We start from the raw sequence: 15,457 nt of genomic DNA on the forward strand, positions 1-15,457 counted from the left end.
CACTGACCGCCCCCTCCTTCCCAAACCAGTTCCCTCGCCCGCAGCACAGCCGCCGGCCTGCACCCAGCGCCCTTCTCACCCAGGGGAGACTCCGGGCACCTAGGCCTGGGCACCCTGCCCTATGCAGGGGCCAGACCAGAAACCCACCCCAAAATGTAGGTGATACCGGAGGCGTCCTAAAGCAACCGCTGCCCACTCCTCCCCCCAGGGAGGCTCGCTGCAGCCCCGGGGCAGGTCCCCGCCGCGCCCTGCCCGCCGCGTCCCCATTGGCTGGGCGGCCGCTGGCGTCAGCACGGCCCGGCTTTTGTCCCCGCCCGCGGGCGCCGCGGCGCGCTCCAGTTTCGTGCGCGTCAGCCGGCAGCGGCGGCACGTCTGTGGGGCGCCCGCGGCGCGGACGGGGTAAGGGCCTGTGCCCGGGGGCCTGGCGCGGCCCCGGCATTGCGGCGGGGTCGGGGGGACGCGGGCCCCTCCGCCGGGCCGTGCTGGGTGCGGGCGGCTGGTCCTGGTGGTCCCCAGCCCCGCTGCTCTGCCAGGCTCGCCCCCCGCCCCCCGGGCCAGCTCCCGCAGGCTGCTCACCTGGGGGGCGAGACCCTGCCGTGGGCTCCTGGTCAAAATCTCGGCGCCCCCCGCCCGGAGCCGTGGGGTGCCCTTGCGGTGCCAGCCCCGCGCCCCCGGAGAGGACCCCGCCGCGCCAGGGCACCCCGCTTCAGAGAGCGGAGATGCGCGACAAGCGCAGGGCAGAGCTGTGGGGGCAGTCGGCCGGGGGGGGCGCTTTGCTGTGGCGGGGGGCCGTTTTCGGGGGGAGAGGGGGCTGCTCGGCACGTGGGAGGCTGTCCCCGCACAGGTGCGCGCTGGGCCCATGGGCGTTACCAGCCAGCATTGCCCAGAGATGCCCGCCGACGCTCCCCTGGTAGACTTCGGTGGTTTTGAACGCGGGCGCCGGAAGCAGGAGCTGTGCGGGGCTTCGGGACACCTCGCTTGATGCTGCGGGACAGTTTGTTTTGCTAGCCCCAAACCTCAGACGAGCCGGGATGGAGCGGGAGGGGACGAGGGCAGGCGTGGAAGGCCCGTGCCAGGCTGTGGGCGTGAGTTGCCAGGTGTGCAAGTTGGCAGAGCGTGCGAGAGGAAGGTGTGTGTTTGGCCAGCTAGACTCATCTCCGAATTCCTCCCGCTGTTGCTGGGTTTTCTGGTGGTGACTGCCCCGCTCCAGGCCTCGCAAGGGGCTGCCGCATGGCTGTATGCAGGCGGCAGTTTTAGTTTGCCGTGGATGACAGGTTCCCCGCAGAGGGAGACCTGTCCCAGGAAGGGTGGAGAGCTCCTTTACCCCAGGGCAGGGGATGTGGCTGCAGGCTGAGCTGTGTGGACCAAGAGAAAGCCGAGGCCTGGGGGCAGGAACGAGACCACTGGAGTCCCTGGGCTCGGGGTGCTCGTGGGGTTTCAGCATAGCCGTTCCACGCAGGCAGCAACCCTGGTCATGGTCATTTCCAAAGTTTCCGGCCCCTGGGCACAATTTAACACAGCTCCCAGACAGAAACTTTATTTGGAGTAATTGAACAGATGCCTGAAGCCAGCGCTCGGAAACGCTGCGGGAGCCAAACTGCTTTGCAGCTGCTGAGCTCTGGCCACAAGCAACTTAGGGCTGCAGTTTTCTGCTACCCCTGATTTTCCACCCCCCCCACCCATCATGTTCTCATCTTCCACGAGACCAATGCAGAACGGGGCTCACCTATACAGCAGCGCAGGGTGCATTGGATTCTGGGGGTTTTCCAGCCTTTAAACCAATTTCTGTTGGGCATGGGTGGGGGAACATGCCCAAATATGGATTAAAAGGTGCTTTTGTACAGTCTTTTAAAAGGATTCATGTAGCTTTTTAGGGTTTGTTTTTTTTCCCATGTATCGACCTACCCAGTGGGTCGGGGGGAATGTGCTTCCTTCTCTGTTCCAGCCAAGGTGGGGAGAACTGGCAGGGCTGTACAGTGGGGCGGGCTTGGCATCTCATCTGGATCTTCCCTACCATCCTTACTTCCTACCCCTGAGGCTGGTGGGTGTCAGGAGTTACCCGGGCTCCAGAGGGCTTTGCGTGCTGAACTGGTGGATGCCCAAGGAAAGAAAGACTCAATTCTGTGCATATTAATAGAGTATAGAAAGATTATGGACTTGAAAACTCCAGCTGACTTGACCCTCCTCCCTATTCCCTTTCTTGCCTGCTCCGTGAAAACTACCTGCAAATGCAGAAATAGCCTTTTAAGCTTGACTCTTCTCAGCTCACTCCAGAGTCCTCTTGTGACGGCAGCCCCTCCTGGGAGGGAAGGAGTATATACAGGGAAGGAGTGTATACAGGGCCAGCACTTACTTCCGTGTTTGACAACAGCAGGGCTATCACCGGTGTAAATAGTTGACCGTGCTCCCAGCTCCCTTCTTCTATTGCCCGTGTGCTCATGAAGTACGAACTGAGCAGAGAGCCAAAAATGTACAGAACGCACACTGTCCACCCAGCAGATGGAAAATACATTATATGAGTATGAAGGGGGGAGATCTGGAATTCAACTCGGTAATTTTTTTTTTTTCTTCTCTGAGACCTCAGGCAATATTCACTATTCCCAGAAAGCTGTCTGTGATCCACTAAACCCTGAATCTGGCAGCGGGTATAAATTTACCATCCGCCTCAGATTTTTAATTTTTTAGAAACGTAAGCAATATGAGATGAAATGACCGATCACGCTCCTCTGCGGCTCCCCTCAGGGCTGGATCAAAGGAAGGACGTGTCTTGCAGCTGTGGAGATGGATTGTTGCAATGCAGTTGGCTCTAAACCTTCACCTGCCGCTGCAACAGCTGTTTCTGTCTTGGGGCTGCACAGCTTGCCAGTCAGGATTGTATTTCTTTTGCTGCTGTCATCTATATTGAGCACGTGCCAGTTTTCAGAGCTCGCTATGAATTGAGCACCAGGGCTGACCCTTACTGAGGCTGCGGCATTGCACGGTGCGGAGGAACAGGGGTGGCAAGCCAGCGGGCATGGGCCAAACGTCAGGACTCCTGGGTTCGAGTCTCGACTGGATTCATGGGGTTGGGGCAAATCCCATGTACCTTTTTGTGCCAAAGTGTTCATGTCTGCAAATGGGCCTATGATGGTAGGTACAATGGGCCTATGAATGGTGAGGCAGCATTAATGACTATAAAGTCCTTTGAGTTTGTCAGAAGAAAGACTCCACAGACATGTGAAAACTTCATTTCCGTACAATAGCATCAACACCATTTGCAATCTGTAAAGTATCCTTCAGTGTCCTGGTGGGTTGTCTTCTAGCGATGGATGCAGTGTTGTGACCAACACTTGCTGCATGTTGTTTCTTTTCCTTTCCCCTTCCTGGAAAGGAAAAAAGGAGGTTTCTCTTGCTCAGCAGCTTTAGGATTGTGCCTAGATCAGGAGCTGGCATTGTAGGCACAGGTGTTGGGTAAGCCTGCTGAGAAAGTGGGATGGATGATGGTTTATCCAGATCTGAGTGCACATTTGTGCTGCTGCCTACTGGTACCTTGGCTAGAGCTGAGGCAGGGGTAGTGTTTTCGGGGGCGGGGAGGACATGCTACCTGCACAGCTTGATGTGGACATCCTTGGACGTTCATACTTGGGAATAGCTCCCTGTGGACCAGGGGTCTGTCTACATTAGTAGGGGGAGTCAGAAGAGAAGGATTTTAACACCAGGTAGCAGCCTGGCTGCCCTGCAGGCCTGAACCTGAGCCAAGATCCAAGTTTCCTGGTCTTTGCTGCTATTTTAAGAGCACCCGTTTTGTTGCCGCATAGACACGATCGAGAGAGGACTCCAGCACCGTGTCCCCTGTGTTAAAATGAGGAACAATTTATCAGTGTAATTAAAGCCTCTCCTGTCCCATGCCCCGTGGGCTGGGAGACGGTCGGAGGTAGCGCAGGGAGGAGAAACCACGGGAGCTGGGTGGCAGGAGGGTGGAGCTGAGGCAGGTTTGGCTCAGAGCCTCGGAGTTGCGTGGGACGAAGTCCAGCTGGTGGTGTGTGCAGTGCATGTCCAGCCATGGCAGGCCCAGGACATGCTAAACAATAAGGGCCTGATCCTGGAAAAAGTGGGGCTGCTTCTCGTATGAAGCATTGTACTCCATTGGAATTGCATCCCAGATCACCCCCTCTGCAGAGAGGTCAAAATACCAAGCCCAGTCAGAGATTGGAGTCCCTTTGTTACCTGCCTGATGTGTGTGGTAGCGGTCTGGGCATGGGCATGGGCATTGCACGATTTCAGTGTCGTCATAAGGGGACCGGGAGCCCCTTCTCTGTACTGGGCATTGCAGCCAGGGGTGTGGCTTCTTGGAAAGCAGCGCACCATGCTGGAGTGAGCTGCTCTGGGAAAGAGCCCGGTGTTTTGGAAAGTCATTTTAAAATGTCTTGGTGAATGATGCAGCTGGAGGGAGGGAAGCCTCTGGCTTGTCCAGAGAACAGGAGGTTTAGGATGAGCAGAAGCTTTATGTATCCTTCCCCCATGCTGAACCATCGTGGGTCTTCAGCCTGCTCTGGAGGGGTGCTGGTGGAGGCCTGGGCTGAGCTGAGCTTCAGGGCTTTGGCAGCAAACTCAGTTACTCATCCATGGTGGTTCTGATGGGGGAAGCCTCTTAAGACCTGCCATGCTCACAACAGGTATATAAACCACCGAGCAAGGAGTTGTTGTCATGATACCAGATGTGCAATATGTAGTGCCAAGATAGCCCCTGCCACCTTCTGAGTCTGGTCTTCAGACAGGCTGTAGATAGCAATTGCTCCATGGATTTACAGCTACCCAGCATCTGACTCCAGACGCAGGCAGGTTCCATACACAAAGGATTTTACAATGGAGCTGAGGCTACATCGATGGGAAAAAGTAGCCAATCAGGCCTATGTGATGATGTGAGCACATGGAAGTGTAATGCATTCATTTTGGCAGTGGACCAGGAAAGTTACCCTCATGGAAAAACTCTTCCAAGCATAATGGAAAAATACAGTTTGAAGTTGATCCATAATGGGCAGTATCCCATTATAGACACCCTGAATTCCCATACAGGGCCCTGCGTGGGATTGCCCTGACGCAAGGTGCTAGCACCCTGCAAAAGGATGCTGAATGCTTTCTGCTGTCAAGTGGATCCCAGCACCAGTCAGCATGGAAGAAAGTTTGGAGCCTCTGCTGGGCAGAGGGAATCCAGTGTCTGGGACTGAGGAAGTCAGGGAATAGCTAGGAGCAGCTCAGCTTGGGCAGAGAGTGTAGCACGAGGTCTGTGCTTAGATGTTTGTTACCAGTAAAGGAAATGGGACAGCAAGGGGTGAGTTTCTGCAGAGAATCCATTTTGTTGGACTGTTTTGTCACCAGTTTCTGCCTGCCATTGGACTGTGAGTGAGGACTGTCCCTTTGGGCCAGACTGGTCAGAGCCTATTAAGCTGTGGATGCTACTGAGAACAGATAGCAGGCTGGTGCCACTTCTGTACGTGCTCCAGAAAGGACATGGGACTAGACCTGGGTGGCTGGGCAGGTGCCCATCACAAAGCGTCTGTGCACGCGAGCCTGGAAATACTGCTGCTCTGAAACCAGAGCCTGGAGATTTGACTATGTCCCTGTTGGAGGAATTCACATTAGTTTAACTCCATTCGGATGGGCTGTTGCATGTGATGTGGTTTTACTCCCCAGCATCCTTTGGCAGGGGTGCTAAGCTGAGCTGGACTGGTCTCCACAGTCCAATGACTTGCACTGCACTGGTGCCACATGTGTATGTATCATGACACTAGGGCAAGCTCCCTTCGTGCAGGCTGGTCCCACTAGAGGAAAGCAAAAAGCTGTCACCACCTCTCTGTCAGGGCTGTTGGTGTTTTTGAACTATATTGATCCACCCAACTGGAAACCTTTCCTCAATGAGCAGCTTTCTGGAAATCTAGGCAGCTGGTCATGAGCCTGTGCAAAGCCCTTCTGGTGTTTTGGCCCTTTTCATGCCACTGCTGGTTGAGGAGCAGGAGTCAGGTGAAGAATAGGCACGGTGGTCTGGTATGTCTTGTCTAGGCTGTTGGCAAACAAAGACCTGTGGAAGTTTCCATGAGAGTGCTTGGCTTATTGCACTTTACTGCAGAGGTTCAAGATCCTGGCTTTCAGACTTGTCTGGTGCTGACTGCAGGGTGCAGTCGCATGCCTTTCTGCAGCCGGTTGCACTCCGTCTGCAAGCACGGTCCTAGCGATGCTGTGCTTCCAGCGAAGGCCCTGACCCTGTAACATCTTAGCAAGAGTTGTGGCTGCTGCAGAACTGGGCCACTAATGAGCAGACTGGGCATGACTCACAGATGTTGAACCATGCTCCTCTCTGCCCCCTCCCCGCCTTCCTTCCTGCTAAACAGTGATTTAAATAATCGAAAGGATCCTGTGAAAACAGCTCTGTGTAGCCACAAAACCCACAAGCTGGTCCTGTGCTCCAGCAGCTGGTCCTTGTGATGTAGCCGGGGACGTGTTATGGCTTGTTCCAGCCAAGTGGGTTTGGCCCTGGTGACTTGGGAGCAACTTTGCATGCAACACAAGTGTCACAGTGAATTTGCATGCTGGACCCGCTGCAATGACAGCCAGTGCAGCTCCCTCCAAGGATCGGCGCGCGTCTGCTCTTGGCTATGGCTGGCAGAGATCCAGGGGCTGGCTTCTGCCAGACGCAGCCTAGGGGAGCCCAGCTGGCTGCCTCCCTCTGTAGACCTGTGGCCTGGGGCTCCTCCATCCAGTTTGCAAAGGTGGCTCTGATCCACATTTGCACTGGAGAGGGGCAGGTCCAGACCAGGGTGCTGGCAGGCATCTGCTGCTCTGTGCCTGTTTTCCACCAGGACCACGAGATAGCAGATTGCTCCCTATGCCAAGCTGGGTCACTGGTGACTGCAGAAGGAGAGTACCACATGGCTTCCTGAAGGACCTCCCTTTCACCTGGGTTTCCCATCCAAGGGCTGACACTGCTTCACCTTGCCGAGGCTAAGAGAGCCAGTGGGGCCGTGGAGCAGAGGAGCTCCGGTTGCTTTGACCTTTGATCGGCACCTGGTCTTATCAGGCGCAAGCGCTGCACACCTCCGAGTCTCCCAGGTGTGTGTCATGGGTCACTGAAATAACGTCACGTGTTGGGATTGCCCCGTGTGCTGTGCCCCCAAGCACCGAGGTGCAAAGGGCCAGCGCGCAGCACGGGTGTCTCATTCTCCGTGTCGCTTGGACGGTGATTGGAAGCTCCTTCTCTTTCTAGGGAGAATATGTTGGGTTCCTGCCAGAAAAGCCAAAGCAGCAAGACACTTGGCTCCATTAGCGCAGCAGGGGCAGAGGGTGATGGTCAGCTCTTGCACCAATATTTCTGGTAGTCGCAGGTCTGGAAGCACCCGTGATATTGGAGCCTGTTGAGGAGAAATCACTGCTGTGTTGGCACCATGGCACTCCGGCGGGGGCTGTTGCACGGGGGCAATGAAGTTAGTGCAGGGTGCAGCTAATGCATGGGGTGGGGGGGAGGAAAGTGAGTCCTGCAGGGCACACATCACCCTTCTGTCCTGTGCTGGCTTCCCCTGCCTCATGGGGCTCACTCCTGTTTGGTAAAGACCTAGCGTTCCCAAACTGGGGAGTGGTGCTGACAGCATCTTCCTGCCTCTGTTTTCAGAAGTGCCTGAGCAACCACCCTGGAGAGGCTGTTGCTGGAGGGGTTTTAACAGTTGAGCTTGCACTGACTGACCCGGGGTTTGTTAACTTTCAGGACATGCGGGTGCTGGCTTCTTCCCTGCCAGGAGCCTCTGGGGAGGACGGTGAGCTGAAGGAGAGCGGCCCGGAGAACACAGGTATTTACTGACCGTGCTCAGGCTGGGCACGGGTCACTTCGATCCTTGTGGGTTGTGTGGGCAGCTGCGTCTGCGTCTTATCTCTGCCCTGTGGATTTATGTCTTTGGAAGCTGCCCAAAGACAAAGGGGAAATGAGCTTTGAATCAATAGGTGTGGAGCTAGTTCAGGTCACCCTGAGAAGGGATCCAGGTTCGGCCCGTGGGTTCATGCATTTTCCACCAACTCCAGGCAGCGACCTGAGCATGGCAGGCCTTTCTGCTGTGTTTAATGGCCTGCCATAATTGGGGCCCATCACTAATGGGCAAGTCCCTTCCAGTAGCGCGCTCACCAGTGGCTGACACCCGCTGCCTGGCTCTCCAAAAGGAGATGTGTGTGGGGAACACGTCTTGTTTTGCATTGTTTAAATATGGGCCGGATAAATGGATCTTGCCCTTGGATAATGTAATAGCCCTTAGTTCCCGATGAAGTGTGTTTCCCGGTGTTCGACGGGTCCAGCTAAACCTCTCTCCTGCACGGAGGAGCCCTACACGACACGATGGCAGCCGTCACTCCTTTCACACCATGGTGTGTGCGTGAGAGTCACGAGACCTTCGACACACATGCCTAGGCAGGAGTATGGAGGAGTGGAGGCTGCCCAGGCAGCGCCACATGTATAATGTGATATTTTCTGTGCTACTAAAGGGATGCTCTGCAGCCTTCTGAACCAGCTGGAGTTCCCTAAGCACTGAAGACTTCATGCCTGCATGTACGAGATTGCTGCAGCCAATCTGAAAGGGGATGAGGCCTAAATAACTGAGGCCGGGCCATTGCTTAACGAGACGGAGTTGCCTAGCCAGAGATGGTAGAGAGCAACGGTTCTGGGTTCAGAGGGATTCCCTGAAATCCCATACCAGCAGGCAAAGGTATCATATAGGAGCAGACATCCAGAGAGCTCAGCAGTGGGAGCTGGAAGAAAACCGCCCTTCCCTATCTTGCTTGGTGGCCTAAGCGGCATTGTTAAACTTACCCACCCCTTTGGCTGATTTATTTATTTATTTGTTTTTTTAAGCACCATGATGCCTTTATGTGGCGTTATCCTCTGCAGCTTTTTTTCATTGTGGGATGGGGAAAGAGGAGGACTTGACGCAAAGACAGGTGGGCAGACGCCTTCCCTGTGTATGCAGGCTAAATGCATTTATCTTTTGAGTCTCTCAAGTGCCAGTGGGCAAAGTCTAGTCCTTTCTCACCCTGCTCTGCCGAAAGCTTGTATCCATGTTATCACAGTTGCAAGGTTTGGAAAATGTACTCAATTCTCTCTAGCCAGAAAAATAAACCTGCTAGCAAGAACTGAGCAAAATAAAGTGTGTGGAGTCACGGATGAGATCCAGGGGTTGTGCCCCATTAAAGGGCCCTTCTTGTTATCTTGCAGGTACTGGGCAGGAGCACTGGGATTCTGGCAAGGTGTCAACCTGGGGCTAGAGGATGTCTGTTCATCCCTGTTCCCTCTGGCTGATGGAAGGGGGTACCACACTTTCCTTCTCCTCCACCCCCTTCCTATCTATTGCTTCTCTGCCTCCCCTTCAGCCCTTGGGCTGCCATGGAGGAGGGTGCTTGTATTTCCCTGTATCTAGCTTTGGTGTGGACCTGAGTTGGGTGCTCCACAGGTAGGGCCAGGTGGGCACTTGGGATGCCTCTTCTCGAGAGACTTCAAACACCATCTGAAGCTCCTTCCAGCTTGAAACGGGACCTTCGAGTATAAAGACAGTTATGTTTTGGACCGTCTCCTGTGTAATATGTTGAGAAATATTTTTTTTGAAGGTCTTGCTGTGTGTGAAAGACCTTATGCTTATCCAGCATTACCAAAGCAACGAGCTGTTGCTTTCCATGACTCATGAAAAAGCACTCTCTCAAGAAGGACTGAGATCACTGTTTTGGCCAGCTCTAGGCATCTGGTTTCCTTAGCAAATAGCAGAGAGGGTGCAAATGGGGATTTCCAAACTTGTTCCTTGGGAAGAGTGGTCTGAAATTTTGGACTCTCTTACAGCAAAACACTCTCCTTTGTAGAAAGACATGCAGCTTTCACATCCCCTTTCATTTTCTGAGTAATTCATGCTCTGTCTTTACCAAGGGGAAAATGCTAAATAACATGATGTAAAGGGACCCTGTGTTTTCCAGACACATGTTGCTCTAAGCAAATAAGCAAAGAAAAGTAGAACAATTTTTTTTTTTTTGAGCAAATAATCTCTAGGTTTTCTGGGGGTTTTTTTAGGGGCACAGGGTAGGTGTTAGTGAAACAGCAAGGAAGAGAAACCACAGCTGTGTTGATGTAAGAGTTTGCTCAAGGACGAGGTAGTTGATTGAGCACAGCATTTCTCTAAGTACCCATAGCCCTGGAGTTGATGTCCCAAGCCTCTAGAGCAGGGGTGGGCAAAATGTGGCTCACGGGCTGGATGCGGCCCCCTAGGCCATTCTGTCCAGCCCGCAGGGCCCCTAAAAACGTAGAAAATTAAATATTTATCTGCCCCTGGCTGCCTGTCACGTGGCCCTCGAAGGCTTGCCAAAACTCAGTAAGCGGCCCTCCACCCAAAATAATTGCCTGCCTCTGATCTAGAGGGTACGTGAGGGGAAGGAAAGCGGAAGAAAGGGGAATATAAGTGGAGGGGAAAGAAAGTGAAGAAAAACACAACAGTTTTTTAGATGGGTGGAGAAGCTCCAATGCGGTAGAAAGACCAAGTGGTTTTTGGTTTTTTGTCTTTTCTTTTACCTGTTAGCAATAACAGAGAATAACTGCTCACTGTAGGATAACCAACTTACAAGGAGGTACATGACCCCGAAAAGTGAGAACCACTGGCTTAGCAGAGTGTGAGTTGAAGGGATCTGGCTTGCAGTGTTATGTCAGTACATGTTTCTTTTTCTTTTCTCTTTATATATGTCTTGGTTCTCCCTTTTTCCCCCCCCCCCTGCTTATGTGAAAGCAGTGCTACTCATGCCAGCCACTTCTCCAAGGTGGGCAAGGGCGAGTGGGAGGAGGCGGCGGAGGACTTTGCCTTGCGCAGGATCACAGGATCCTTCTCAGACTGGTTTCGCTTCGGCAGCCACTGGAAAGCAGCTGCCTTTAGAGCGGAAAATCGGCTGGGACATGGAGCGCAGCGGGCGTCTGCAGTGACTTGGAACAAGCAGCAGAAGAGGAGGGGTCTAGGTAGGCAGAAAGCAATCTCTTGAACGAGGATCCAAAGTATTGGATTTACCGCCTCTGTGTCTTGCTGGAGACTGAAAAGCGGCAGCCGCACCAGGCTCGGGGCTGGGTTTCCAGAGATCATGCACGTAGCCTCGCTAGCCAGCTTCAAATCTTTAACTGCAGTCGACTGAAATCCTGTTCTGTGTGTGGCTTCTGCTAGCCTTTTAACTGGCTAAATGCTCTTATCCGGCTGTGCCCAGTGTGTTACTGAAAGGCATCGGGCAGTCTATCCCCTCTCACTGGTTTCGGGGACTCTTTTTTTTTTTTTTTTTTTCCTGCCATCCAGCAAGCAAAGGCTTAGCAGTGAACAATGTCACTGAGCAGGTTTGTGCTTACTTCCTTGTAATGTCAAAAATGAGAGTTCAGAAATGTAGCAGCATTTGCCAGCAAAGAACAACGCAGTTTCCTCTTCGTACTCGTGTGCATATCCTGCAAGTCGGGAACAGCCGCTGCCTATCATCTTGGTCCGAGCAGCTCCTGGGAAGCCAATTTTTTTTTTTCTTTAAAAACTGGTGGGGCCAGAGTTTCAGTTTTTGGGGGTGTCTCTCCAGTCACCGCTATACCAGCTCCCACCAGCTGTGAATACAGCCCTCGGTAGACAGCCTTAAAACACAGCGCTCAAGAAGCACATTTTAATCCACCCCCCCCCCCCCGCCACACACACACACACCAGGGATTGCTCTTCAAGCTGTTCTGCTTTCCTCCAAACCTATTTTTGGGGAAATGTGATGATCTTAGCAGGTGTAGACACCCTGATTAAGCCTCTCGAGAGCCTGGCAAAGGAAAGAAGCACAGTTGTGCTGAGTGATTTATTATTGTTACTAGCACCATGATAATGCCTGGAAGTCTGACCCTTGGACCAGGGCCCCATGGTGCTAGATGCTGCACATGGAGCGGCTTGGCTTGCTTTGTCACCCCTGCCTTGTAGGAGTCTCGTAGGCCAGTGTCAATGCAGAGTAGTGCCAGTGAAGTCTGTCAAGTTAGTCGCAGGACCCGCTGTGCCCCCCTTGCCTCACTAGTGTGAGGAACCTCACTTGGCTGAGCCCCTCACCTATTGTTGCTGGGTACCTAGGGTAGCCAACGTGGAAGTATGTGGGATGGCAGGAGTGGCTTCACATCACTGGTGCTCTGCCGTTCGCAGTACTTGTATCCCTCAGTGTCACAGCACCGTAGGCCTGTCTTCTGAGAAGTACATGGGTGCGCAAAGCCGGGTTCCTCCAGTACATTTGCTGTCAGGAGCCTGTGGTGTTGCTCCTCGCAGGCTGCCCCCTGAACGGGACGCAGAGCATCCACCTTGCACAGCTGGAACTTGCTCTGTGAGCTTTACTGTAGATCTAGCCTGTGTCGCACTGAAATGAATGGGAAGTGGCCATCCAAATGCCTCTAAGCACCATAAACCTTCCTCCTGTGGCTCTGGAGCTGAGTCTCATGCCAGCTGTGCTGGGCCGGAGGGGCCCTCATGACAGCTGGAGACTGCGGGCAATCCCAGGTCCAGCATCCTGGCTGCAGGGAGGGGGGGATCCAGGTAGAGACTGTTGTGGCTCCTCAGTCCTACGTAAAGGACACCTACGGATGGGGCGGGTGGTCCTTCAGTGGTCCGATTTAAGCCATATTCCTGGCTGCCTTGCTCTGTAGTGCTGCGCAGAAGTGTGGCCCTGCACCCCGGCCCTCTAGGTCCCATTTCACCGGTGCTGAAACCTGTAGTCCTGATTTCTCATTGTGATTCTTGATACCCGGGCTGGGTGGGTGCTAAGCCCTGCTCTGCACGGGATGGGTGTTTCACCCACTCTGCCAAGTTGTAAATGATCTTCACAGACCAGCATCAAGCACATAAACCTTAAAAACCGCAAGGGAGTGAATACAGCCCTCACCCCTTATTGACACTGACAGGCACTTGATTATGGGGCAAAGTCTTCTGTCTTTTTCAAGGTAAACTGCACAGGGCAGCCTCTAACACAGCCTGTGAGACAAACACATCCCAGCCCCTGATAGCCCTACTCACATGGGTAGGGCTAACTGGTCTGAGCAATCTCATTAGCTAATTATGCAAAGCAACGTTTAAAGGTTTGGGGCCCACTTCTAAGCACAGAAAAAAGGCTAGAGTTACCAAGTAACAACTAGCTATGGCCTGCATGCATGTTGTGCTGAGCTGGCTAGAGCGTGGGCGTGCAGTGGTGCCATGACTGGACCGATTCTGCACTATGTGTCCTGGGTTTTGCACTACTAAATCACCCTGGAAGAATTTCCAGGGCTCCAAGGTTCATGGTTTCTGTGATGCTCTGGTCCTGCTATTGCTGGGAAGATGAGAGACATGACTTAGCACAGTGGTTCTCAACCTTTTTGGATGCGAGGCATCTCTCCATAATGTTTGTGAGTTGAGTGGCTCCTTGGTTCAGAAGCTAACTTATATTCTAAAGTGGGTACCTCATTGCAGAGGTGCTGGGCGGTGCGGGTGGAGGATAATTTAAGCAGGGGCAAGCCTGAGCCTGCGTTTCTCTACTTAGCTTATCTACTTGTATCTTCCCATATTGTCACACTCTTCAAAGAATCTGGCGGCACGCTAGGGTATCCAGCATCCTGGTTGAGAATCACGGACTTAGCATCACAGGAGCTCAGTGTTAAGTGGCGATGGGGTGGCTGCAGTATTAATAGATTAAACCAGTGGTGCCCAATTCAGTCAGTCCTGCAGGCCGCATCTGGGGCACGGGGCTGCCCATGAGTCTCAAAATTTGGTGGCAGGGCAAGTTGTGGCAGGGTTAATTGGACCCATGGTGGTCCCACGGGCCAGATGACATGGTTGTGTAAGCTGGATCCAACCTGTGGGACGTATCTTGGATTCAGCTCTATGCATTGCATAGGCTAAGCTCACATGCTAGCGGAAAGGATCATCCTATAGGCTGTGCCCATCTCTGCACAGCAGCCCTGCCTCTTCCTTCCAGCAAAAAGCCAGACAAATGGACTACAGCAAAGACATCTCTGTGCTGTTACAGAGGCTGTACCTTGCTCAGGTTTTGCTTGCCCTGCTACATCTCTGCTGGGCCAGCACCTCGGCAGGTCAAAACTGGGTAAGTAATTCTAAGGCGTGGGGCTATGTCAGCGTGCACGTATGGAGGCTCTGGCCCCTTGCCTCAGAGAAATTCTTGCTTTATTCTAGTGTAAGTGGGAGCAAAATCCGGCCTGCAGAGTATAATCTGCTTTACTGCTCTAGTATGTTTTCCCCTGCACCTTTTAAGAGCATTGCTTGATGCACCAGCTTCTTAGTAAATTGCAGTGATGATAACTAGTACTCCTACCCTGGTTACTGGCATGCTTACAGCTCTCTCACAATCTGAGACTTGCAACGGTGTGTAGTGCAAATTACCCAGACCTCACCTAGCTAGACCTAAAGACTCAGAGGCCAAGCAATAGAGTAAGTACAAAGCGTGTCGAATCAGTGCCTCGGATAGTAACGCCAGCGTGTGCACGCACCTGGGAGCTTTCAGAAGTTGAAAGCCATGTGGATACAAGTTGTTCTTAAGACAGTTTTGCTCTTCTTTTTGGCTTTCTTTGCTTGTGGTGCATTCACTCCTGTTTGGTACCAGCATTTTGTATTGCCATGAACATAACTCAGATAACTTCCATGCAATGAAATGTTGTCAGGGGGGTAGTGATCTCCCAAAATAACCATAGAAGCAAAGCCTACATGTTTCATTACAATGTGGGAGATAATTATCCTGTGACTAAGCACAAAGGCTCAAGCTGGAAAAAGTCCCATTAGATCATTTATTCCATCTCCTTGCCAGTATGTGACGGCTTTGTACAGAATACTTTCTCATGCTGCAGAGGGTACAAGGAACAATTCTGTAAACCGGTGCTGTGTTCAGGACATGCATACAAAGGAACAACTCTGTGCATGTGAATACTCATGCATGAACAGCATGGCATTGATAGGGGCTTGCAACTCTGGACCAAAACAAGCCAGATCAGTGTGTGTCCAGTATGCAGTACCTGCTCCTTATGCTCATAGCTGTCCCATTGATTTATGGAAGTTAAAGTTGTACGGCTATTAGCCTGTAGGACTTTTTCACACTCTGGAACAGTGATTCTCAACCAAGGTGCCTTGAGATCCTTTCAAGGGTGCCACAGGGTGCCACACAATGTTAGCACTGATAGGTTGACAAACGTGATACGTGAGAGAAATCCAGAGTTTTCAAATAGAAATTTATAGCTGTGGTCTTTCCAAGTTCTTTGCAGCAGAACAAACTGCTCTATATTCATAGTTTCTAGGGTCGGAAGAGACCTGAGCAGATCATCTAGTCTGACACCCCGCCGTGGCAGGAAAGAGTACTGGGGTCAAACAACCCCAGCAAGGTGTTCATCTAGTGTACATTAATATTATTTTTCTTTAGGCAAAAAAAGAGTGAAAACTAGGAGCTGGCATTT

General features: G+C 52.6%; 1 protein-coding gene across 3 annotated transcripts in view; it reads left to right on the top strand.

The window, feature by feature from the left end:
* The first annotated feature begins 324 nt into the window (after positions 1-324).
* LOC149865115 (mitogen-activated protein kinase kinase kinase 3-like) overlaps positions 325-15,457 on the top strand; it is a 106,976-nt gene continuing 91,843 nt past the window's right edge. For 2 of the 3 annotated variants that reach the window (XM_090047787.1, XM_090047789.1), the window contains exons 1-2: positions 325-399; positions 7,736-7,817. The gene's annotated coding sequence lies outside the window, so the exon portion shown is untranslated. Of the gene's footprint in view, positions 400-7,302; positions 7,458-7,735; positions 7,818-15,457 lie in introns of those variants that run through there. The other variant, XM_090047788.1, reaches the window with a different exon arrangement.

This window comes from Crocodylus siamensis, chromosome 5, assembly GCF_052110815.1.
Source record: "Crocodylus siamensis isolate JL-2025a chromosome 5, ASM5211081v1, whole genome shotgun sequence".
In the NCBI taxonomy this organism is placed as follows: Eukaryota; Metazoa; Chordata; order Crocodylia; family Crocodylidae; genus Crocodylus; species Crocodylus siamensis.